The 23775-nt window shown below is 45.8% G+C and overlaps 1 long non-coding RNA gene across 1 annotated transcript in view; it reads left to right on the top strand.

The window, feature by feature from the left end:
* Positions 1-23775, top strand: part of LOC146799029 (uncharacterized) — a 180937-nt gene that overhangs the window by 91078 nt on the left and 66084 nt on the right. Inside the window, exon 2 of the long non-coding RNA XR_014969230.1 lies at positions 21379-21448. This is a non-coding gene — a long non-coding RNA (uncharacterized LOC146799029). The remainder of the gene's footprint in view (positions 1-21378; positions 21449-23775) is intronic.

The following is a 23775-nucleotide window of genomic DNA, read 5'->3' as shown; positions in this document are numbered from 1 at the left end:
AGTCTTCAAATTATTTGGCCCCCCAAGGAAGCGACCCTTGCCTAAGGGGTCGCTTCCTACATAGCATAAACGACATCCCTGGTGTCTAGTGGGCTTTTCTGCCCCCCCTGGGGGCAGAAACGCGCAGAAAGCGGACCGATCTGCCCCCAGGGGGGGCAGAAAAGACTTCCACAAATTTTGCCCCCAAGGAAGCGACCCTTGCCCAAGGGGTCGCTTCCTACATAGTAAAAACGACATCCCTGGTGTCTAGTGGGCTTTTCTGCCCCCCCTGGGGGCAGAAACGCGCAGAAAGCGGACCGATCTGCCCCCAGGGGGGGCAGAAAAGACTTCCACAAATTTTGCCCCCAAGGAAGCGACCCTTGCCCAAGGGGTCGCTTCCTACATAGTAAAAACGACATCCCTGGTGTCTAGTGGGCTTTTCTGCCCCCCCTGGGGGCAGAAACGCGCAGAAAGCGGGCCGATCTGCCCCCAGGGGGGGCAGAAAAGACTTTGCCAAATTTTCATCCCCAAGGAAGCGACCCTTGCCTAAGGGGTCGCTTCCCAAACTCAAAATACAAAATCCCTGGTGTCTAGTGGGGCATCCCTACTCCACGATCGCGACGCTGTGCGCGATCGTGGAGCAGGAATGCCCTGTATTGAGACATCGGGGGAGAGGAAATACTCTTTCCTCTCCCCCGATGCCTCAATACTACAGATTTCACCGCCGCGGCCCCCACCAGACGACAAACACCTACCTCTGCTCCCCTTGGACGCGCTGGAAGAAATGGATTCCAGCGCGTCCAACGCTTCCTGATGACGCCGGCGCGCGCTGTGCGCGCTGACGTCATCAGAAAGCGTGGGGGGGCTCGGGGGGGGTCGGGGGTGGCAGCGGAAGCTCTTCCGCTGCCACCCCCGTAAAGGGGGGCAAGATCGAGGCACAAGGGGGGGAGCGCCAGCGCTTCCCCCGGGGGCTGTCCTCATGACGGAACGGTTCCGTCATGAGCACAGCCCAACCGATGCTCATGACGGAACCGTTCCGTCATGAGCATCGAAGGGGTTAAATTGTGTTGGTCTGTCATGAAGGAAGCTGTGTGAACCACTTTATTTGAAGCTGTTTTGGACTGGTTGTGGAGCAGATATTGCTTCCATAACAAAGCACCACCTTTCATTTCGAGACCCTCAGTAAAGCTATTTGACCAGCGATTGTGTCCCTGTCAGTTACAGGTCGTTACGACTGTCCAGATTAGGTTCTTTAAGGATCAGCTTGTGTTGTGTGCATATATTTCAGAATACTGCCAATCTGAACTACTTGTTGGTCACTTAGTTTGAATTCCAACCAGAACTGGGCTGGTGATGCATGGTGCAGCAGCCGGAACAGAGACCGCAAGATGATGCTCGGTGCTTTGTTGAATAAGGTACCAAGGGGTATATTATCAAGGACGGCGTTAAATTATCGCCGGTTTAGCAGCAGAAAACTGCCGCTAAAGCGGCGATAATGGACTTGAAAATATGCCCTGGAGAATTCCAATAGATGCCCATGTTTACACCAGAACATGGACTTCTATGGGAATTCTCAAGGGCATATCATCAAGCCCATTATCACCGCTTTAGCGGCAGTTTTCTGCCGCTAAACCGGCGATAATTTTTAATGCAGTCATTGATAATATAACCCCAAATCTGCCTGGAAATGCCTTTGTATCATACACAGTGTTGGAATTAAGTTTTTACTAACATCTTCAGGATGGTTTCAAAAGTAGGCAGTTTCGTTGTTTTTAACATGGTTTGGTGAACAAATTGAAGAGATTACGTTTTTGGGTTTCAGAGAGTTGGGAGATGTTGGGTGACATCCTTTGTCTTCCAGCCAGCATCCACATTATTTGTATTTATTGAATTTGGTCAAACAGTGTTTGTCAATGAACCAGGCGCCTGTTTACTTATTTTTTCTTCCAAACCATACAATGTTAGTTTTTTCTAAATTTGCTGTCATTGATTTTGAGCTGATGTGGCTATACAGTGTGATAATCAATCTTTGTAACCCCATCACTGTTTGACTGAGAAGGACTGCAACATCTGCGTAGAGCAGCACAGTTATGGAGCGGTTCCCAAGTATTGGAGTGTGGCTGACAACAGAGTCCAATTTGTCGAGTAGGTTGCAAATATACAGATAAAAAATTGCAGGGATCAGCACACAACCTTATTTGATCCAATGATAGATCATTATGTTTTCTGGAACTAGTGTTAATATTTCCCATTTTTATTCTGGCTCAGGTATTAGAGTAAAGCAATTGAATAATACATAATTATGGTGATTCAATATGCCAGCCAGCAAAACAGCTGTCAATTTACAAGTTTAAAAGCTTTGCTATAATCTATAAAACAGCAGTAAAGTAACTTGCCCTTGTTTATTTGTTTTGCAATTAGCATCATAATGGCCACCAGATTGTCGGTGGTGCCAGAGAAGGATCTAAATCTAGTTTGGTTGAATGGAATTAGGTTTCTGGACAAGGTCCCTTGCTCACTTTGCCACTGGATTCAAGCTACCCTAGCTGATGTCACCCCGAAACCGGTCCCAGGATGCTTGTTTCCGGTCAAGGGAAGGCCTGGCTTGGCAGTTCAGGCTGGACTGTTCCCATGAGGAACAGTGTCAAGACTGATTTGCATATGGCTGGGTCTGAACTGGGGTGACAAAGTGAGCTAAAGAACAATGATGGGTTTAACCCAGATCTAATAGTGACTGTGTGTGAGTGTCTGAACGGTTTCCGTGCTCTGTCCATCATCTTATTGTGATTGCCTTATAACTTCTAACATGCCATCATTTATTGCCAAATGTATCACCCATGAAGGAATCTATGTGAGGTTTGAAAGCTGCTAGTCACTGTTAGCTGTTACTGTTAGTAAAGGAAAGCTGCAGTTGAAGGAAAGAAAATTAGATGTTAGAAATCCAGCTTTTATATATTTAAAATTGTTACAGTACCTTGTGCAGAAAGTCATATACGGGTGGCATAATTGTCAAGATAGAAAGCTAATTTGGAAAATTATTTTCTTACATCCGAAAAAATCCAGTGTATTAGAAACTAATGTTTCAAGGCACCTATCTATCTGACTGTATCACTGTCATCTCAAGAAGAGATCTTCCATACTCTGAAAGCTAGTGCAGTGTATTATTAACGCATTTTATTTTTAGGCCTTAATAATCAATGGGTCTATGCAAAACATATATACAGTTCGATTATTTTCTATTCAAGTATCCCAAAGATGTTTGACTCACCTTATGAACTAGATGACTATTGTGTGGGGATACAGCTAATAAGAAAGGTAGTTAAAACTTAAATAAAGCCAATACATCCCAAACCCTTCCTTGGAAACATCCACACATGCTCCGTGGGTCAAATCTTTACCTCTATCTTCCCATGGACGTTAACAGGAAGCTGATCAATATAGCTGACTCCCATTGCCTAGACTCTCAAAGACAAGTACCAACATGTCGACAAGAAAGACATACCTCGGGTGGATTCCTTCAGACCAAAGAGCAAATTACTCAATTAGAACATTAAACAAAGATGTAAAGCCACCCAAAAAACTCTCATACAAGGTTCAAACTTCTACCTTCAGCACTTTCCTCCCTAACACTACTCACGAAGTAGATTTAATCACATAGGCGAGGTCTGCTACCACAGCAAAATCTGGATCAGCCCTGCCTTCACCTCCCACAAACGGAAATGCAGCCAACTCCAGTCCTATTGTAGATGCATCAAGAGCCCCAAATACTGACCTTCATCAAACAAAGCTATTTAACATACAAACATTTATTTTGAGAGGCAAGGAAGGTATTCTTCATTACCTACATCCATGAAGCATTGGTGCAATCTTTCTATTGATACAAAATTATAAACTAAAATAAAGTGCTTTTGTGAAGTCCCACACATTTCCTTCAGGAAAATTCCAAACTTCATATTGTGTGTCAATAATATTTGAAATGACACTGCAGCTCAGATTAAAACGTTAGGGTCCAGCCTGCTCCTTCTGGCACCATACACCTAGCAACTTCTCTTCTATCTCTTCTATTGGGAAAGGAGGTGGGATTGCGATAATCTTCCAATCTAAGTATTCCTGCAAATTAGAACCTCAGTCCCTCCCGGACTGTGAAGCTGCTTTGTTCAAACTCGCTGTTTCTCCTCGAACGACCCTATCCAGAATGCTTATTTACCGTTCCCCAGGCAATCCTGAGAAATGGCTGTCTGCCTTCCCTGATTTAATTGCCCCTTTTGTTTTGCAGGCGGCCAACTTCACCATTCTGGGAGAGTTGAATTTTCATCTAGAGGACCCCCAGAACATTGGGAGCATTACTCTCTTGCCTGACCTTGAAGCTCTCAATTTGGTATTACGAAACCAGGGGCCTACGCATCAGGCGCGGCACTTATTAGATCCCATCTTGTCCAATCTTTCGTTGGACTGCAGTTTACCCGCTCTTCCGTTAGTGTGGTCTGATCATTATGCCATTCAATTCCAATTAACCACCCCTGGAAATACTACACCCGTCCTCACAAGTAATTTTGGGAGTCGAAGGCCATGGAACAAGTTAGATTTAGTTTTACTCAATAGCCTTTTAGCGGCTAATCTCCCGGACGTTAATCTCCCTCTTCGATCTTTAAACACTGCGGTATCTAATTGGTTAGCCACGTCCATTAATTCTTGTTTACCTTCGGTACCGAAACACAGTTCTTCTCACCACCCTCCTGCCCCTTGGTTTAACAATGACCTTAAGATCCTGAAATCCAAATGCAAGCACTTGGAAAGAAGATGGCGCAAACTATATGCCCCTAGCTGTAAGTCTGATTACAAAGCCGCTCTCAATACCTACCACGCGGCTTGTAAGGTCGCAAAAGCTACCTTTGTTACCAATACCATCAATAATTCACTGAACCGTCCTCAAGCATTATTTTCAATGGTTAAGAAGCTGGCAGGATCTAATACTCAACCTTCGCCGCCCGCCCTTGATGCGACCCAATGTAATAATATCGCTAATTTCTTTATTACTAAGGTCGAGATGATATTCAGCACATTAACTACCCCTGCTCTTGCTAACCCTGATACGCTTTTGCTCGGTACCACCTGTGCGAGCCATCTCCCCTCAACAGCCAAAATTTCAAGGTGGCCCCTTCTTGAAGATGGTTCCTTTCTTGACTGTCTAGCCAGGGTAAAATCGGGCTCTCCCCTAGATCCCTTACCGGTTAACATTCTGCAACAGCTATCTCCTGCCGCTTTAGGAATTCTTAAAGAACTTCTAAACTCCTCTTTACGAGAGTCTTTTGTTCCTCTGGATTGGAAGCATGCGATGGTAGTACCCCTTTTAAAAAAGTCCAGCGCTGACCCCTCTATCCCGTCAAACTTCCGTCCAATTTCATTGTTGCCCGCGCTTTCCAAAATTTTAGAAAAACACGTGAACTTTCAGCTCACAGCTCACGTGGAAAGTTCAGGCTTTTTGCACCCTTCCCAATCTGGATTCAGGTCCCATTTCTCGACAGAGACCACTTTACTGCGGGTAACTGAGAAACTGCGCTCCTGCCTTGATCGGGGGAGACTATGGCGCTCATTTTACTCGACCTGAGTGCAGCATTTGACACTGTGTCCCATTCCATTCTTTTAAAGTCTCTCCAGTCGGCAGGAGTTGAAGGCCCTGCTCTTTCGTGGCTGGCCTCTTTTCTCAGTAACTGTACGTTTCAGGTTTTCTCCTCCAACTCTTCATCTACTATCCGATCATCTGCGTACGGAGTTTCCCAGGGGTCCACTCTGAGCCCATTGCTCTTTAACATCTACGTGAGACCCCTGGTGACCATCGTAGAGGATGCAGGCCTTTCCCTTTACTCCTACGCCGACGACACTCAAATTATTTGTTCTCTATCTTCCACTAAAGAAGTTCCTGTATCTTCTCTTCAGAGTGGTTTGCGTCAAGTGTCTGAGTGGATGTGCGCCAATTTCTTGAAATTAAACGGTGACAAGACCGAAGTTGTCATCTTGGGTAAACATAAACATCTTTGGGGCCCTCATCATTGGCCCCAGGAAATGGGTCCTTTCCCCCAGCCTGTTACCCAGGTCCGCAATCTTGGGTTCTTCATTGTTCTTCATTGATAACCATTTTTCAATGCGGCAACAGGCAGTTAGCGTTGCCGCCACCTGTTTTACCATCTTAAGGTGGCTGCGAAAGATCATCTGGATGCTCCCTGACTCCACACAAAAAATGGTGGTCCGGGCACTTGTCACTTCTCGCTTGAACTACGGTAATATACTGTACCTGGGTGGCAGTCAGGAGCTTTTGAACAAGCTCCAGGTGGTCCAGAATTCCGCAGCTCGCCTTTTATGCCACGTCCCAAGGAAAACTTCCATCTCTCCTTTTCTTCGGAATCTGCACTGGCTCCGCATGGAAAGCCGCATTAAATTCAAGACCTTGTGTTATGTTTTCAAAATTAAGCAAGGGACTGCCCCAGCTTATTTGCAGGAACTTATTCGTCCATATGTTCCTCCCGGGTCCCTACGTTCTTCCACTCTAGGCAACCTGGTATTACCCAGATTTAAAGTAACTAGAATGGGTGGTCGCTCTTTTGCATGTCTTGGGCCTAAACTTTGGAATTCCCTCCCAAACTTTATGAAACACGAATCCTCCTATCTCAGGTTTCGTCGAGATCTTCAGACCTGGCTCTTCTCTCAGTGATTAGCTCTGTTTACTTAGTCTGCAGTAGTGGACATGCCTGCGCCGGGAAACCCTGTCAAGGGTAGCTGTACGCATTATAAATTTAATTTAATAATAATAATAATATCAACATTCCTCTGTGTGTCATTTCCCGAAAGAAGAAAATGGAGAGTTTCTTTGCCCTCATGGAGTCAATACCATTAACCCTAGCCAACTGCAGCGCCGAACTGCTTGTTGGTCAGGAACTCCTTATTCAAACCACTTTGTATAATGTAAATTCGACCACTTTTAAAAAAAGAGACAAAAGGAGAGGCAAAATGAAAAGGCAGAGCATGAGAGAGAGGAAGAGAGAAATATTGATGAAAAAAATGGAGCAGACAAAAGAGCCAGCTATAAAAGATGCACTCTGTAGAGTGGCTCAACAAAAAGAAAACTAGCTCCTAAAAGTGCGAGCAGTGGAAGGCCACAAGTACTTGGGCTATGCTTTAGGGGAGGGTCACATGCAAGAAGAGGGAAGTGCTGACTGCAGAGCTGACCAGCAGAAAGCATGCAATCTAAAGTGGCTTTAAAGCCCACTAATTGTAAGTAATTGGAGGGCTCTAAGCCCATTAATAGTAAACAAAATGTCTTGAAGAGACAGCGCATGCGCTGTCTACGTGAGACCTGAAAAGGACTATAATTTATGCTGGTGTACTGGACACAATACCATGTTCTGGGTAGATTGTACTAAAAATAAACACTAGAGCGCACACCGACGCTTTTATTGGTTTAATTGTGAGGTCAATAAACTCCCTTACACACCAGCACATTACTATGTTGATTCAATCAGCCCATGACTGTGCCCATATGCAGGCAGGGTTTGTTTTCTATATAATCAACCCACTTAGTCCCAATGTACTCTGTGGTTTATTGTCCATACAATAAGCCTGGTAATATCAATGTACCATGAACACTATATTGTGCTAACTAACAGCATGCATGCCCCCTAATTAGGAGTTGATGATGCCTGGTTTTGAATAGGATTGCATAATTTCAACCTGAATTGTGCTCTCAATGTGATATTGTTTTCTTACATTAATAATGACAATGAAATACCCAAATTCTCAGTGTGTTGTATCAATAAATGGTGCAAAATGTGCTTTTAGAGGTAACTTCTTGCACTATTTGTGTCAGCATTGTCTGACTGGAATGTCTTATTTTCACCAATCAAAAGAAATGTACTGTTTAAATGGCCTTTTTGAATTATCAAGTTTTTTTAAAACTAATTTTAGGGGGGCGTGCCAAAGACGCTGAGCCCAAACCTACCCCCTGACAAATCTTGAGCGCAGCCTCAACATAGCACTGGGCCCGGCCGGCAGCAACCGCGACCGGCATCGCTGATTTGGTGGACCGAAGAGCCCAGCAGAGCTGCGGAGATGGGCCTGGTTGGAGATAAGGCCTAGCGGGGTCCTGACGCTACCTGGAGTGGGATGTCGGTGGAGTGCCGTGCCCCCACATGAGGCACCTGAGAGATGGGAGGTATCGAGCCCCATGAGTAGGGACCAGACAGCGAGGTAACAGTCTGGTCTGGTCTCCGCAGCCGTTAATAGCCATCTGACCCTGAGCAGAGGCCCGCCCTCCGCGGTCACCACCGTGGGGCCCGGGACCGGAGTTAAAGAGACACAGCCATCAGACAGAGATGAAAGCGGCAAGCACAGCAGATACAGAATGTGTTTCCTGGTGCTGCCACACAGGAGACACCGAGCAGCACCAGCACTTGAGGAGGACGGAGGCTTCAGGGGCTCCTGCCTCGGCTTACGCCATTTGGTGCAGCATTCAAGGCCATTGAAACTTCATGGCAATATCGGGAGGCCGGTGCCTGGCCCTGACGACGTGTGACACAGATGCGCAGATTGACGGGAGGGAGGTGGAACAGTAAGCCCTGCCCAGGGTGCTGAATTTTGGGGTGTGCATGGAGACATAGTGAGGCCCTCCAAGACCAGAAGGTTCACATTCGTCCCCTCCCCACCCTCGGAAATTGGTGAGAGATGAGCAGAGACTGTGGGGATACCCCCAATAAGTAGAAGAGGGTCCCAAACTAACACGACTCCTGCAGAGCTACAGCGGCTTGTGGGTCAGTGGTTACAGGCACAGTTGAACTGTTCAGCGCCCCTTGTCATGTTGAAGGGGGCAACAGGCAGTGGACTGGCCACACTAGAGCCTGGCAGCAACTCAGCATGCAGAGGAGGCCAGGATCACACTTCATATCTAACGCTAGTTCCACCCTGGCAAGAGAGCCAGCATCGCATGCCACCTGGGACATGTGGAGGAGGACGAAGGAGGGCAAGATGGCATCTGGCAGGGGAAAGAAGGGAGGCTCAATAAAGGACCTATTTGCTAAGACTGGGGGTCTGCAGAATGGGGAGTCTAAAGGAGAACGGAGCAGTTATTACAGGCACATTTGAACTGTTCAGCGCCCCTTGTCATGTTGAAGGGGGCAACAGGGAGTGGACTGGCCACACTAGAGCCTGGCAGCAACTCAGCAGGCAGAGGAGGGCAGGATCACACTTCATATCCAGCGCTAGTCCCACCTTGGCAAGAGAGCCAGCATCGCAGGCTGCCTGGGACATGTGGAGGAGGCCGAAGGAGGGCAAGATGGCATCTGGCAGGGGAAAGAAGAGAGGCTCAATAAAGGACCTATTTGCTAAGACTGGGGGTCTGCAGAATGGGGAGTCTAAAGGAGAATGGAGCAGGGCTTCCTCCCCTTCTCATGAAGATCCGGAGGGGCCGGTCACTCAATCCGACCTGGGTGCTCTCTTTGTGGGACTCAAGGAAAATCTCCAGGCACTTAAACGGGATTTCGCCAGTGACCCACAGGGAATTCATCAAGATGTGATGGACATCGGTCAGAGGGTGAACGATCTGGAGGAACAGGGCTCATCGCGAGACGAAGAGATCCAACAACTGCAGCAGGAAGTTATCAGGCTCTTGGAACAATAACTAGACCTCCAGGGTCACGCGGAGGATTTGGAAAATCGTTTCCAGAGGAATAGCATCCTCATTAGGGGGGTCCCCAGGAATGCAGAGGGTGAGGATGTAGAGGCCTTTGTGATCGACGTGTTCATGCACATGTTGGGGGGGGCCCCGACTACCCCCATTCGACTTGACAGAACACACAGAGTGGGGAGCTGGGGTTCGGCAAAGGCACGAATTTTGGACATTCTCACATGTGTGTATAATTTTCAACTTAAAGAAACAATCTTGAAAAAGACCAGTGACCAAGTGGACATCCAATTTAGGGGTCATACCATCCGTCTGTATCAGGATCTTGCGGTATCAACGCTGTGTAAATGCAGAGAATTCCAGCCAATTACAAAGCTTTCTATGAGATCAAAAGGTCCCCTACTCCTGGGGCCACCCCTTTCACTCAATCGTTAAATGGCACAGCCAACTCCAGCAAATTTGCTCCTTCATGGAGGCTGCTGAGCTCCTTCACATCAACCTGCAAGAGGGTCCCTAATAGGGCCTCTGGTTTGATTCCCAGGGACGCAACAGCAGAGAGAGGTGGAAGACGGTGCCTATGAGTGGCAGGGGCGCAGGGCCAGACCTGGCTACCATTGCAACAGAATAGAAAGCACAGCTGGATAAGCTCTCAGGAGACACGAACAGCACAGACCCAGCATGAGGCAAGTGAGCATACAGGGTAACATGGCTGCAGGGGGCGGGGGCGGAGCGGAAGACCTATAATGGTTCCATAATGTCCCCGAGTGTTACATTTTTGATGGGTAGGGATGACCACTTGGACACTGTTCCGAACCCAGAGACTTTGGTTTATTACGGGGTTTAATTTTGGGGTTAGGTTTCAGGTACCTGCAAATTGCACTACTCAAAGCATACAAATTCATCTAATCACGTCTGCGGGGGGAGAGAGAAGATGCTTGGGAGGCCCAACGCATGGGGTTTAGATTGTCCCAAGATACACACACTTACAATGGGAGACCCACGAACCTTACGTGTTGTTACATTAAATGTTAAAGGGCTGAACAACCCCACTAAGAGGAAGACGATCCTCTCTTATTTGGAAAGTACTGGAGCAGATGTGTGCCTTTAACAGGAAACACATCGATTGCGGGGGGATTGGCACAAGTAAAGAGCAGGGCCTTCCCTCAACAGTTCTTTTCCTTCCTAGCCATGAAGACTGCTGGGTTAGCCATTTTGATCTCTAGGTCCTTTGAGGGAAAGGTTGGCACGAAAGTAATAGAAGGTAAGGGCCGTCTTATTGGATACCACACTCACATGGGTGCTGACACCTTCCTTATTGGGTCAATCAAAGCTCCTAATAAAGGGCAGGAACGCTTTCTAGTTGAGGCTATGCAGGGGGGTGCTAGAGGCTCAAAGTAACCGGCTACTGGTTGGAGGAGACCTGAATATAGTATTTGATAATGCTTTGGATCGGTGAGTGGAGAGACAGGGAGTGGTGGGGTCAATCAGTGAGGAGGGGGCCCAGTGGTTAGGAGACATTCGTGATCTATGGCGCGATGTTCACCCTAGGTCGAGGGACTATGCCTTTTACTCACATGCACATAGAACCTATTCGAGGCAGGATCACTTTTTAGGCACCAGAGAGACACAACAAGTGGTAAAGGTGATAACCATTGAGCCTCTGTCATTATAGGGTCACTCTGCGGTACAGGTGGACCTGACCTTCCCCCCACCTGGAAACCTACGGGGGTTTGGCGACTGAGGGAATCCATGCTCTGTCACCCAGAGACAGTTCTGCAAGTGGGGAAAGCCATCGCAGAATATCTAGAGTTTAATGACCACCCAGATATGACCCCTTCTGTTGTCTAGGATGCTCTAAAGGCTGTTATTAGGGGGGTCCTCATAGGTATCTCAGTGGCAGATATCAAGATTAGACGAGAAAAGCACGAGGAATTACAGACTAGACTCAGGGATTTGGAGCACATACACCACCGCACTGCAGCGCCCCGGGTGTGGAGGCAACTGGAAGTCACTAGGAAGAAATTAGCAGGTCTAGACCTAGACCACGTGGAATACTCTCTATTGAGGCTGAAGCACGCTTATTACTTCGGGGGAATGGATGTTGGCGGCTCCTAGCCTCCAAATTAAGGGGACAGCGACAAGCCAACACTATTGAAGAGCTGAAGGTGGATGGGGGGAACAACTACCAAACACAAAGATATTGCACATAGTTTTGGTACCTTTTATAGAGATTTATATATTGCCCAGGACGTCCTTTTCCGTTCAATAGACTCCTATTTGGAAACAGCTAACACAGCTAAGTTAACATCCGAACAGGCGGCCTCTTTGGATAGTCTGATTTAAATAGAACAGGTAAGAACTGCCATTTCTAAGCTGATTCTCAATAAATCCCCGGGCCCAGATGGGTTTTCTGCATTATTTTATAAAACATTTTGCACAGTTCTGGCTCCTCTCCTGACCAAAGTCTTTAACACAGTAGTAAGCGCAGCCACACTCCCACTTTCTATACTTCAGGCCTCTACCACGGTTATACCAAAACCAGGTAAAGATAAAACGGCATGCGGGTCTTATAGACCCATTTCATTGTTAAATGTGGATGCTAAGTTACTCACTGGGATTCTAGCGACCCGCCTCAATCTTCTCATGCCAGGTTTAATTGAACCCGACCAGTCAGGCTTTGACCCCAATTGACAATGCCCAGATATCACCAAACGCTTCCTCCATTTGATTGACAAGGTACCAAGTACACAGAAGGAATGGATGTTGTTAGCAATCGATGTTGAGAAGGCATTCAACAGGGTGCACTGGCTGTATCTTACTGCAGTGCTGAAGCACTTTGGGTTGAGGGACAGGTTCTGCTCATGGGTGATGAGTGGCTATGAGCTATCTAGAGCTTTGGTTAGGGTTAATGGCAGATCATCGAACACTTTTCCCATCAGGAGAGGTACAAGGCAGGGATGTCCCCTCTCCCTGTTGTTATTTGCCTTGTATATGGAGCCCTTTGCTCAGCGCATCCGCGATAATCCAGCGCTGAGGGGTATGCGCTTTTGGGGGGTAGATCATGGCATTACCCAGTATGCAGATGATGGCATTGCTTCATTGGACGATCCAAGGATGACGTTGCCCCCCCCCACCTTTTGGCGGAAATCGAGCAGTTCGGTGAGGTGTCCGGCTTTCACATTAATATCTCCAAATCTCAGGCACTGAGCTAATCAGTCACCCCAGAGACTCAGGATTACCTGTCCCATACATTCTCCATTGCATGGCGGCCGGACATCACATATTTCGGGATGCATTTATCTCCAACCATACCAGAAACCACGAAAATTAATTCTGCCATTTTAGTAAGTCGCATTAAGGTGGACCTGGCCCGATGGCACCCTTATGCGGGTTGAAGTGCTGAAAATGACTGCCCTACCAAGATACTGTATGTATTTTTAACTTTGCTGCTATGGCATCCACCTGGGGTGTTGCAGGAGCTTCAGAGGGCGTTCCACTCCTTTCTGTGGGCGCAAACAAAGCCCCAAATGCGAAGGAAGCTTAGTATTAGGCACCCCATGGAGGAAGGCTTGGGGATTCCATCTATAGTCACTTACTTTCAAGTGAAGCAGATACGATTCTTGGTCGAATGGTCTAGACCTGAATCGGAGAAGACTTGGCTGTTTATGGACAGGGCTCTGGCCGGTACCTCTTTGTGGAAGGTCCCCTTTCTGGATAAAATGAGCCGTGTGCCTAGACTATATTCATATGCTGTGGCGGCTCCTACTCTCAGGGTTTGGGACTTAGTGGGAGTGAAGAAAGGACTTATGATGCAACCGTCTCCACTGACCCCTATTGAGGAGAACTTAGCTTTTACACCCGGAATGCAGAAACAAGAATTTGGGGCTTGGCGACAGGAGGGGTGCAGATCCATAGGACATCTTTTTTATGCAAATGGGCTCATTCCGTTTAGCTCCCTGAGGATGGAGGGGATACTACCAGAAAAAGAGAGATTCTGCTATTCCTAAGCCAGGGTCTTGGGATTAGAGAAGCAGCGGAATGACACCTCACTGTATATGAGAAGTGGCTCCTTAGCAGAACCTCGGAAAAATGATTAGTGTCAGACCTCTACAAAAAAGTACTAGGCCCTGGGCCGGGGGGCAAGTCTGCATCTCAACAGAGATGGGAGCGAGAGCTGGGCAGAGAACTAACTTCAAAGGAGTGGGGGTATCTACCACAGAGCGAGGCATACAACACCTAACACTGCAAGCACAGAAACAGCGGTGAAAATAGCCACATACTGGTACTTGACCCCAGCCTGCCTCCATCAAATAGATCCTGCATGAGAAGGTAAGTACTGGAGATGCCTCACAGAGAGTGGCACACTCACACATGTACTGTGGGATTGTAAAAGTTGTCACCATTATAGGAGGAGGCACTCACAGACATTGATACATACTTCTCCACACAGTTACCTAGATTTCCATCCTACACTGTGTTAGGACACCCAAATCCACTCAACTATCCACTCCGATCCCGATGAAGTAGTCAAATCACAATAGCACTCCGAGTGGCACATCCAGCAATTCTAGTGTGTTGGGGCACTGACAGAATACCACATAGGCTAGACTGCCTACATAGGATCCGGGGTCTATTGGGTATGGAACTCCTGTCCTCAGCATTGAGTCCAGGGGACGATACATTTAGGAACATTTGGGGACCGTTCTTTGCCCTTCTATCACAGGAATTAACTGAGATCACATTTCCCCGATACCTTAGATTGTGGAGGCTAACGGAAACCCCTCAGTCAGAAATCACCCCCAGTGAATCAAAAGCAGCAGACGATACTTAAATCTCCTATGAATCCGAAACGAGCAGGCACCTGGAGGGGGTTTCGGGGGAGAAGAGGGAGGTGGGAGTTAGGGGGGTGGGGGAGGTTCGTTATTTCGCACAAGTTACAATGCACCTGACAAGGGGAAATGTTGATGCCGAGTCAGAAATATATTTTGATGTCTTCTTGCGGCAGCAATAAAACAATTTAAACATAAAAACTAATTTTAGAACCCACCCAAATGTTTCCTAGGTCCTGCAACAGTAGGCAGTTAGGTATACAAGTTAGGTGTATTAAGTAATACTTTAGAGTGCTATCTAAGCTGGATAGGCAACAGGATATGTGTGGCACTATTTGACACCGTATTTACATGTACAAACATAAAATATCAAAAAAACAAACCCTGTTTGTTCAGTCTTCACTGTGCTTGTGTGTGGTGTATGCAAACAAATATGTTGCATTCTATCATCATGCAATACTTTTCTCTCACCCTGTTTATGCAACCACCATTACTGTGCTTATATGAGGAGACACCTTGATCACAATCCAATTCCCTTGCCAAGCTCTGGCTCAATGAAAGTTACATGCTTCTTTTTGAGGTGTTAGCATTTTCTTAATAAGGTGAAAATATAGGCAAAACTCTTGTGGAATTGAAGTTCATATTGAATGGCAATAACACGTTCAAACGGGCCGCCCAGGCCCGCAACATTTTCCTGCCTTCTGCTTGTGGTGATAGCCCTGCTGGGCTGGGACTCGACACCCCAGGATCCACCCTGCTACCTCAGGAGTGGCCTGTGGCTGACGCTTCAAGAGCACTGAGGGACTCGCACATCGCAGTACACTTTCAAAGAGGCCACCCGCGGCCTGAAACGTTTACCAGCCTTACACTTGTGGTGACAGCCCTGCTGGGGTGGTACTTGTTCCTCCCAGCATCCACCCTCCTACCACAGGAGGGGCCTGTGACTGATGCTTTAAAAGTGCCGACGGACTACCACTGCTTGGGATTTTGGCTCTGTACCATAGATAAGAGACCTGGTAAGAACGTTTTTGTACTCGATAATTTATATGATTCAGTTCTGATTAATAAGAAGATACTAATATGGGCAAGCAGAAACTAGGCCAAGTGCTTGGAGGGAAAGGCTCAAAGCCAGTAGCATCTATGAATGCCTTTACAAACTATTTTACCACTACAGCAAAAAATAAATCCAAGCCAATCGCGGCTACCTGTGTTTTCCATGACCCTCTATTGATTTCTAAACAATCTCACAATATTGAGCCAACCCCTCCTGGTTAGTCCCCTTTCTACCCTTCCCTCACCTGGCCACTCCAATACTAAGCACTTTAATAGCCTCTGAGCTGGAGCTGCCTGGAGGTTGAACAAGCAATCTGTGAGCAGACCCTGAGAAAGGAGCTCAGTCAACACTTTCCCTAACTTCTCTCCAGGTCAGAGCATCAATGTCCAATCATCCAGTGTAACCAGGCCTAAACATTAACACAAACCAAACCCATATGTCTTGCTTGTGGGAGGGGGGGGGGTTAGTTTCGAGGGGTGGCAGCCGAGGCTTGCTTCATTCACCCCTTTCTGCCTCTCAGCCCTTAGTGTAGCATTATCACATGATATACCTGCCCACAGCCCAGGTTGAGGCTGAAGGAACAGAATGCGTCTCTGATGTGTATTGTCAGAAAGGGAAGAACGGCATGTATTTCAGGCCAGCGTTGTGGAACTCCTTGTTTACTGCCAAATAAGAAGCCCTCTGATGCTGTACTGAAGCCCTTTGTTACTGTACAGAGATAGTATAGTCTGGAAAGACAGTCACCGAAGCATTGTTCACTGGAAGTGGCCGGCCATGAGGGCTTGCTGCAATATGTAATCTCTGTCTTGGTAGTGGAGCACACATGCCACCACTGGCTGCGGCTGCACCCCTGGTGGAGGTGGTCACGCCGGCAGCCTATGCGCTCTTTAATGTGAAGAATGGCGATAGTCCCTGTAGGGCCGCTTCCTTCGGCCGTTAGCCTTCCAGGAGAGGGACCATCGGCCACATGTATCAAAGTTCCATTTTGCATTCCCTAAATAGTGAATTTCAAGTAGCGATTCCAACAGCAATTAGGGAATAACTATTAGGAAATGCTACTCCATTTGTTCTTATGGGTTTAAATTATGATTACCTAAAATGCACTGCCAAAGATGTACATACACCTTGAAAAGCTATTTTGCATTCACAAACAAATTTAGTGATTTACACCGTTTACGAATGCAGAATAGGTTGATACATGTGGCACCATGTCATTCACTTCCACTTTCTAGGGAAGCCCTACTACCCTGATGTTGCTGTGCTGACTGCGCAGTTCCGTATTCTCAGCTCTATGGGTCAGGACCCCAAGTCTCTGGTGAACTCAGACAGATGAGCCTGCAACTTGTTACACTCTGGCCCATCACCTTCAGATTCTCCTCATTGTGTTCAACTTCATCTGCGAGGTTGCACTGGTCGCTTTCTAGAATCCCGGTCTCTAATCAATCAATCAGTGGATTTATATAGTGCAACTAATTACCAGAGAAGGCACCCTGGTGCTTGAGGGTGATGATGGTTGAGGTGACTCAATTGAACAGCCAGGTCTTTAGTACTCTCTGGAATTCCAGTAGAGAGGTGGAAGTCTGTAGCTACGGAGGGAGGTCTTTCCAGGTTATTGCTTCGAGGTAGGAGAAGGAGCGTCCTCAGCTGTTGCTTCAGTGGATGTGAGGGTTGTGGGTGAGTGAGAGGAAGGTGGAGTATAGTTGTCTGGTAGGATAGTGGAAGTTCATGCGGTGGTTTATGTTGGTTGGTCCTTGGTTGTGCAGTGCTTTGTAGGCGTGGATAATCAGCTCCAATTGGCATCTCTTCCGTATAGGGAGCCAGTTGAGTTTTCTGAGGTGGGGGTGATGTTGGTCTGTCTGAGGAGGTAGAGGATGAGTTTGGCAGTGGACTTCTATATGATCTGGAGTTTTTGCAGAAGGTGTGTGGTGATCCCAGCACAAAGTGTGTTGCCATAGTTTAATCAGGGCCTGAATGACAGTACATTTGGTGATCAAGGTGGAGCCATTGAAGACTTTTCGTAATATGTGAAGGGTGGGAAAGCAGGCAGAGGAAACTGCGTTGATCTGCTACCTCATAATCAGTTTGCTGTCCAGGATTATGCTGAGGTTTCTGCTATGTTGGTCGGTTTGAGTGATGGTCTTGGTTCCGTGGGCAACCGGGAGTTAGTCAGTCAGGGAAATAACCTTTAGTCGGTTCTTTTTACAACCATGAAAGTAAACATTGAATGTAAAAAGCCAGGTAATATGATAACATTTATTATAGACAATATGAGCTAAGTGATAAAATATTATTCCACCACAGGGCATCACATCACGAGTTTCCAAATGTAAAAAATGGTAAAATTCCATGACATTAATCAGGTGCCAAAATGCAAACAATAAAGATATAAATACTAAAAGCAGCTCACATGTCCCACATGATACCATAAAATTCATAGGTTAACTCGCTAGATGTCAGAAAGTAGGCATAAAACGATTGACCAATACATGATATATTAATTTCGATGAACACATTAAAAGATACCATTTATAAATGAGTAAATATCACAAAAAATTCCGAGAGACATGGCAAACTCCTCCTTTCCCCAGTAAGTTCTGTAAGCGAACTGCTGTGGAGATAAATCTATACTCCATTAAGCATGTATAATTATCATCCAAGAGCCGAAGGTGATACAAGGCCGGCCTGCATTTCCTAAGTTTTAAAAACCTTAATGGTGGGATAATAAAATCCATCCTCGGTTTAGTGTAGAGCTGACAAAAAACCTAAAAATGCAACATGTTATGGGCTGACTTACAGTCGCATGGGCATGGTTCAAGTTCAGCATCACAATAAGCCTTGAGAGGATAAGAAATCAACAAATGTGCGATGCTAAACCTTAATCTAATAAGATAAAACCTTTCCGAATGACAAAAGAAATAGGGAAAGTTAAGGCTCTAGACGTTGAGAACATACTAGGGGCAAATATTCCACAACTCTCTTCTTCCCAATATTCATGCACCCGCTGTTCTCCCTTAAAGCAGATAAAAGATCCACTTTCAACTGGGTTTTTAAAATCTTAGTAATTATTTCAGGTTTATCAAAACAATCCACCTTCTCCACTAACTCCAACTAACTTTTTATTTAGCTAAGCCATGGTATCTTCTGCATATGGCCAAGACTCATGCAGTTCAACATTTTTGCATGATTAAGGGCTGGCTCATCGTTTGCCCAAACTGAATACCATAACAAAGTAGGAGCAATTTGTATACGATGGGTTAGAGGAGTCAGACCTACATCCAATTGACAAAGAATAATCGGAAGACTTCTAGGGACTGTTAATAATCGTCTGAGAAAGGTGTTTTCTACTGCCTGTATGTGGGACGGTTTGTAAAAGCCCCATACTCCTGCCCCATACAAAGTTACGGAGCAGGAGCGGGCCTTATAGATGTAAATGATTGAATTGAACGGTCTGGATCCTAATTTCCACACAAACCTGAACAGTACCTCCATATTTTGATTGAAACTACTTACCCTAGTTTCAACCAAGTGATTTCAGGATCCTTCCTGATCAAAGGGATGCCTAAATAAGAAAAAGTTGGAACATAAAGCATCCTCTCATCATTAATAAGAAACAGCTTTAAAAGGGGGGGTTTACCAACCACCATAACATAGGACTTAGCCGTGTTGGTCTTTAGACCCAAATCAGACATGAAATCATTCAATCTAGTTAAAAGCGTTTGTAAACTCACGTCAGTTCTAGACATCAGCACACAATCATCAGCATAGAGTAACGCCGGAAGATTTCTAGTCCCTATCTTAGGAATGTCAACAAGCCCTCGATTGAGGGAATTCTCCAAATCGTTAATATATAAACAGAATGAAAGAGGGGCTAGCACAACCCTTGGCGTACCCCTGATTCATTTTAATGGGAGAGGTGAGTTCCCCATCCGCCCCATACCTAACTCTCTCAGTCACATCCCAATGCGACTGAGCTAGAAAATGGACTAGAGATATATCTATGCCCAGATCCAGCATTTTTTACCACAGTTTCCCTCTCTCCACCCGGTCAAAGGCTGATGTTAGGTCCATAAATCCCAAGTAGAGGGGGCCATTCTTTGCTAGTGTGTACTTGCCTATGACCAGGTGGAGTTTAAGACACTGCTCGACATTTCCCTGGCCCCTCCTGATGCCATACTGTATATCAGTAAACGTCCCTCGTTCAGGTACCCAGGTCTTCAGGCAATCCGGAATAACCCTGCCCATTAATTTACATATACCATCAATCAACTAGATTGGGCGATAACACCTAGGGTCAGAATTCTCTCCCTTTTTAAAAATGGGTACTACAATCACATTGGACCAAGATTTAGGCGGGCCCAGAGAGGCTATACAGCTTAAGATATTGGTTAACAGTGGGAGGCAAAGGTCAGGATTAGCCAGGAAGAGGTCATCGGGAACACCATCTGGCCCAGAAGCCTTATTCTTTATGGTTTGATTTAAGTATTTTGTAACTTGTTTGAAAGTGGAAGGCGCCAGCTCTAAAGGGGTTGCACCTATATGGTTTTCAATTAATTTTAAAGTGCAAGAGTGCTCCCCTCATTCCTGTATATGCTGGCAAAATGCTGATCCCATTCCTCAGGCATGATTGCAACATCAAAACTACTGTTGTAGGAGCTTTAAAAGAAGGTAGCATTGACAGTTTTCCAAAAGTCTGGGGTCTTCATTAAGACTTGCTTCGTGAGGTTTTTCCCATGCCTCATGTCTAATAGCGATCATGTGTTTCAGAATTGCCTGTTTATATTTGTATCGAAAGTGTCTCTCAGCTGAATTATCCCTGGGTTTTTGCTTCAACACCATAATGAGATTACTGTGAGATTGTGAACAATCGATATTAAACCATTAGTTAGGTCTCAGAGGTCTTGGATTACTATCCCCTCGTAATACTATGTTAATTGTCTCAATTTTGTCATCAAAAGCCGCTAGCATGGTTGATGGATTTATTATACTTTGTAGGTACTCTAAAATGTGTACCTTGCTAGACATCAGTATCTGACGCAGTACACCTGCTGGAGTTTAAATGGATACATATCTATCAATATGGACTATATCCCTAGCCCAGGTTTCTTGAAAACATATAATACTATAATCTTTAACAAGGTGGAGCCGGGCCTCATTCCTCACCTTATTCAATAAGCCTGCAATGTTCCAAAACAGGCACCCAAGGACAATTTAATTATTTCTAGAAGACACACCCTGTCTACTTACACAACCACTTTTCCAACAGTCATCCACAGACCTCTGAGCTATATTTGGAGATGCCGTGTTTACAACCATTTCTGATTCCAGCGTAATTGGAGTTTCCGCATTTGCAGCCATTTCTGATTCCGACATAGATGGGATTTCCGCATTCGCAATAACATTGGCCATAGGCATATCTATACTACCTTCAGCATCTATCATTACTCTTTTAGCAGGTATTCAGACTGGTTGTGGCCCCCCAGCAGTGTAGTCAATCCACTTGTTCCAAAGGAGAAAAACGGTTAAAATTTGGAATGGCAACGGCTGGTATGCCTGTGCACTTGGTTTATTTGTTTTAAAAAAACAACCTAGGAGTATCACCATAATGGAACCCCTTAAAGTTGTAGGCCTAGAGAGTCTTTTCATAAGAGAATTAACCAAGTACATATTTCTAAAATTAATGACAACGCAATCACCAGCATCAGCCTTAAATTGTGAGCTTACCCATGATACTTGCTCAACGTTATTTATGTTACTGAATAGTTCCTCACAGTTCGGCAAGTTTGAGGTTCTTGCAAGCCAATGCACAGATTTGTTCTTTAATTGTAACATGTCTTCTTCTCTTTCAGGCTGTAAAGGTAGGACACTTTTAATCAGTATGACCAATGGAGTTGCTTCCGATGGAAGGTGAAGAACTCTGTTAGTATTTCTACCCATTTTCAGGTGTCTTTTAAAAGATGGTTCACCATTCTCTACAGTGTTTGACCCAGTTGCAATTGATTGTAACCCTCTACTATCCTCCTTGGTTTGATCTCCATTTGCTTTAATTTGGGATGAGCACACCAGAGTTGTACCGGGTGTATAGTTGGCTCGAGGGCAAGATTCTTGCGGACAATCTGACATGTTCGGTCTCTGGGGTAGCAAAGAGGTTTGCCAAGATGGTAAAGATTCTGGGGCAGATTTACAAGCCCTTTGCGCCACTTTTGCGTCAATTTTCACATGGGAAAAGTGACACAAAAGTGGCGCAAGGGTCATGTAAATCTGCCCCTCTGAGTCCAGTACCTTTTTGCTTCCACTGGTTATACTAAACAAATTTGAGCCAATCAGGAACTTCAGAGAGGTATCGATGCTACTGAGGTTGCTCAAGAGAGGATTAAATTGTGTTTTCCCAGTTTTTTCCCTGAGTTGCTGGTTCTGCTCCCGGAGTCGTATCCCTTACGCCCTTCCTTACAGTAGTTGCAGTATTGTTTTTCTTGCTGCATGTGATTTTGAGTTACTTTTTATTTTATTGCATGCCTTTGCCTTCTTTGAGGAGAGTGAACATAAAGTATCAGTTTGAAATCCGAGCAAATCATTGGTGGCAGGCTCAATGCCAACCTGAGACATAGAAGGTTTTGGGGCTACCATTGGGGACTTAGATCCTGTCGAGAGCTGGATTTGTGGTGAACTAAATGAGACAGCTAGGGTGCTTTTATGCAGCACCTTCTTTGTAGCCCCCAGCCTCAACACACTCAATCTCATTAATAATAGCCCCCATAGCCATGGTAAGGAAGCTGGTGTAGCAGTTAATGGACAGTCCTTAGAAGCAGGCATAACAGACTTTCACTTCACCATCCTCTTACCTTATGTATAAACTGAATTTTTGGAGAAGTCCAGTAGCAGTTATGGGAGGCCAAGAGACTGGGCCTAGCGAAACCTTTTCTGGCCCCGGGTGGGTGCAGACTGGGCCTCTCTTGGACCGGTCTTCACCCGGGCATCGCGACCGGGCATGCAGCAGGAGCGCAGAGCAGTCCTTTTGGTCCCCTCCTCGAAGAATATGGGCCACCAGAAGTCTTCGAAGCGGTGGTGTTGTTGCCAAAGATCAGCACTTCCATTTTGTTTGCGCTGTGCCTCAGGCAGTTCGCCTTCATCTAGTTAATATAGCAGTTTATAAATCATTATATCAATTTATAAAGCACTTGGGTACCCCATAGGGGTTTCCCGGTGCTGAAAAAAAATAGGTATATTCCCTTGCAGCTGCCTTAAAACAGCCATGTCTTGAGCTGCTTACGAAATATCGTTAATGATGGGCGGTTTCTATAGGAATCCGGGAGCCTGTTCCATAATTTTGGCCCTTGGAATGTGAAGGACCAGCCTCCCATGCATGGATGTTTCACTGAAGGGACCACTCATAATGATCTTTTACTGGACTATAGCGTCCGAAAAGGGTGATACAATTTTATTAATTCTTGTATATATTTTAGGCCCTTCCCTGCTCTAGCCTTGTGCACATGGCATAGGGACTTTAATTTAATTATTTTCCCTATAGGCAGCCAAGTAATTCCAGTAGAATCCCTGATTCAGAGATGTTTTTTGGCAGCCTAAAGAGCATCCTTGCTGCTGAGTTCTGGTCAACTTGCAGTCATTTTGTAGCAGCTTTATCTGCATCAAGATATAATACATTCCCGTAATCTAGCCTAGATATAACTAGTGCCTAAATCACTGTTCTCTAGGCATAGATTGGTAGCTGCCAAATAATTTTCCAAAGCCATTTTAAAGTGGCTAAGCACATGGCCGCTAGTTTTGTCACCTGTGGTTTCAAGGACAACTTATCGTCCACTATGATCCACAGATTTTTAGCCACAGGTACCGGAAAAGGACCCAGACTTTACGGCCAATGTTGGAGACCCCACAAGGAGAGGTTCTTGACAAATACAAGAACTTCTTCCCTCCATTAAGCTTAAGTGAGTGCCAAACCATCCAGTCCGTGACAAACCTTAATCCAGTTGGAGATGATCTTCATGCAACTGTGGAAGTTGGTTCTTGTGTAGGCTGGATCTCTTGAGAGCAACAGGATAAGCTGAGTGTCATCTGCATAGGATATGATGCTTAGTCTGTGGGATCTGACGATGTTGGCCAAAGTGGTCATGTAGGTATTGAAGAGGGTGGAGCTGAGGCAGGATCCTTGAGGGACACCGCAGATGATGTCCTTAGGTTCGGAAGTAACTGGATGGAGGCAGACATTCTGCGTTCTTCTGGCGAGGAAG

The sequence above is a fragment of the Triturus cristatus genome, chromosome 9, assembly GCF_964204655.1.
Source record: "Triturus cristatus chromosome 9, aTriCri1.1, whole genome shotgun sequence".
In the NCBI taxonomy this organism is placed as follows: Eukaryota; Metazoa; Chordata; class Amphibia; order Caudata; family Salamandridae; genus Triturus; species Triturus cristatus.
This window is presented reverse-complemented; position numbering and strand designations above follow the sequence as displayed.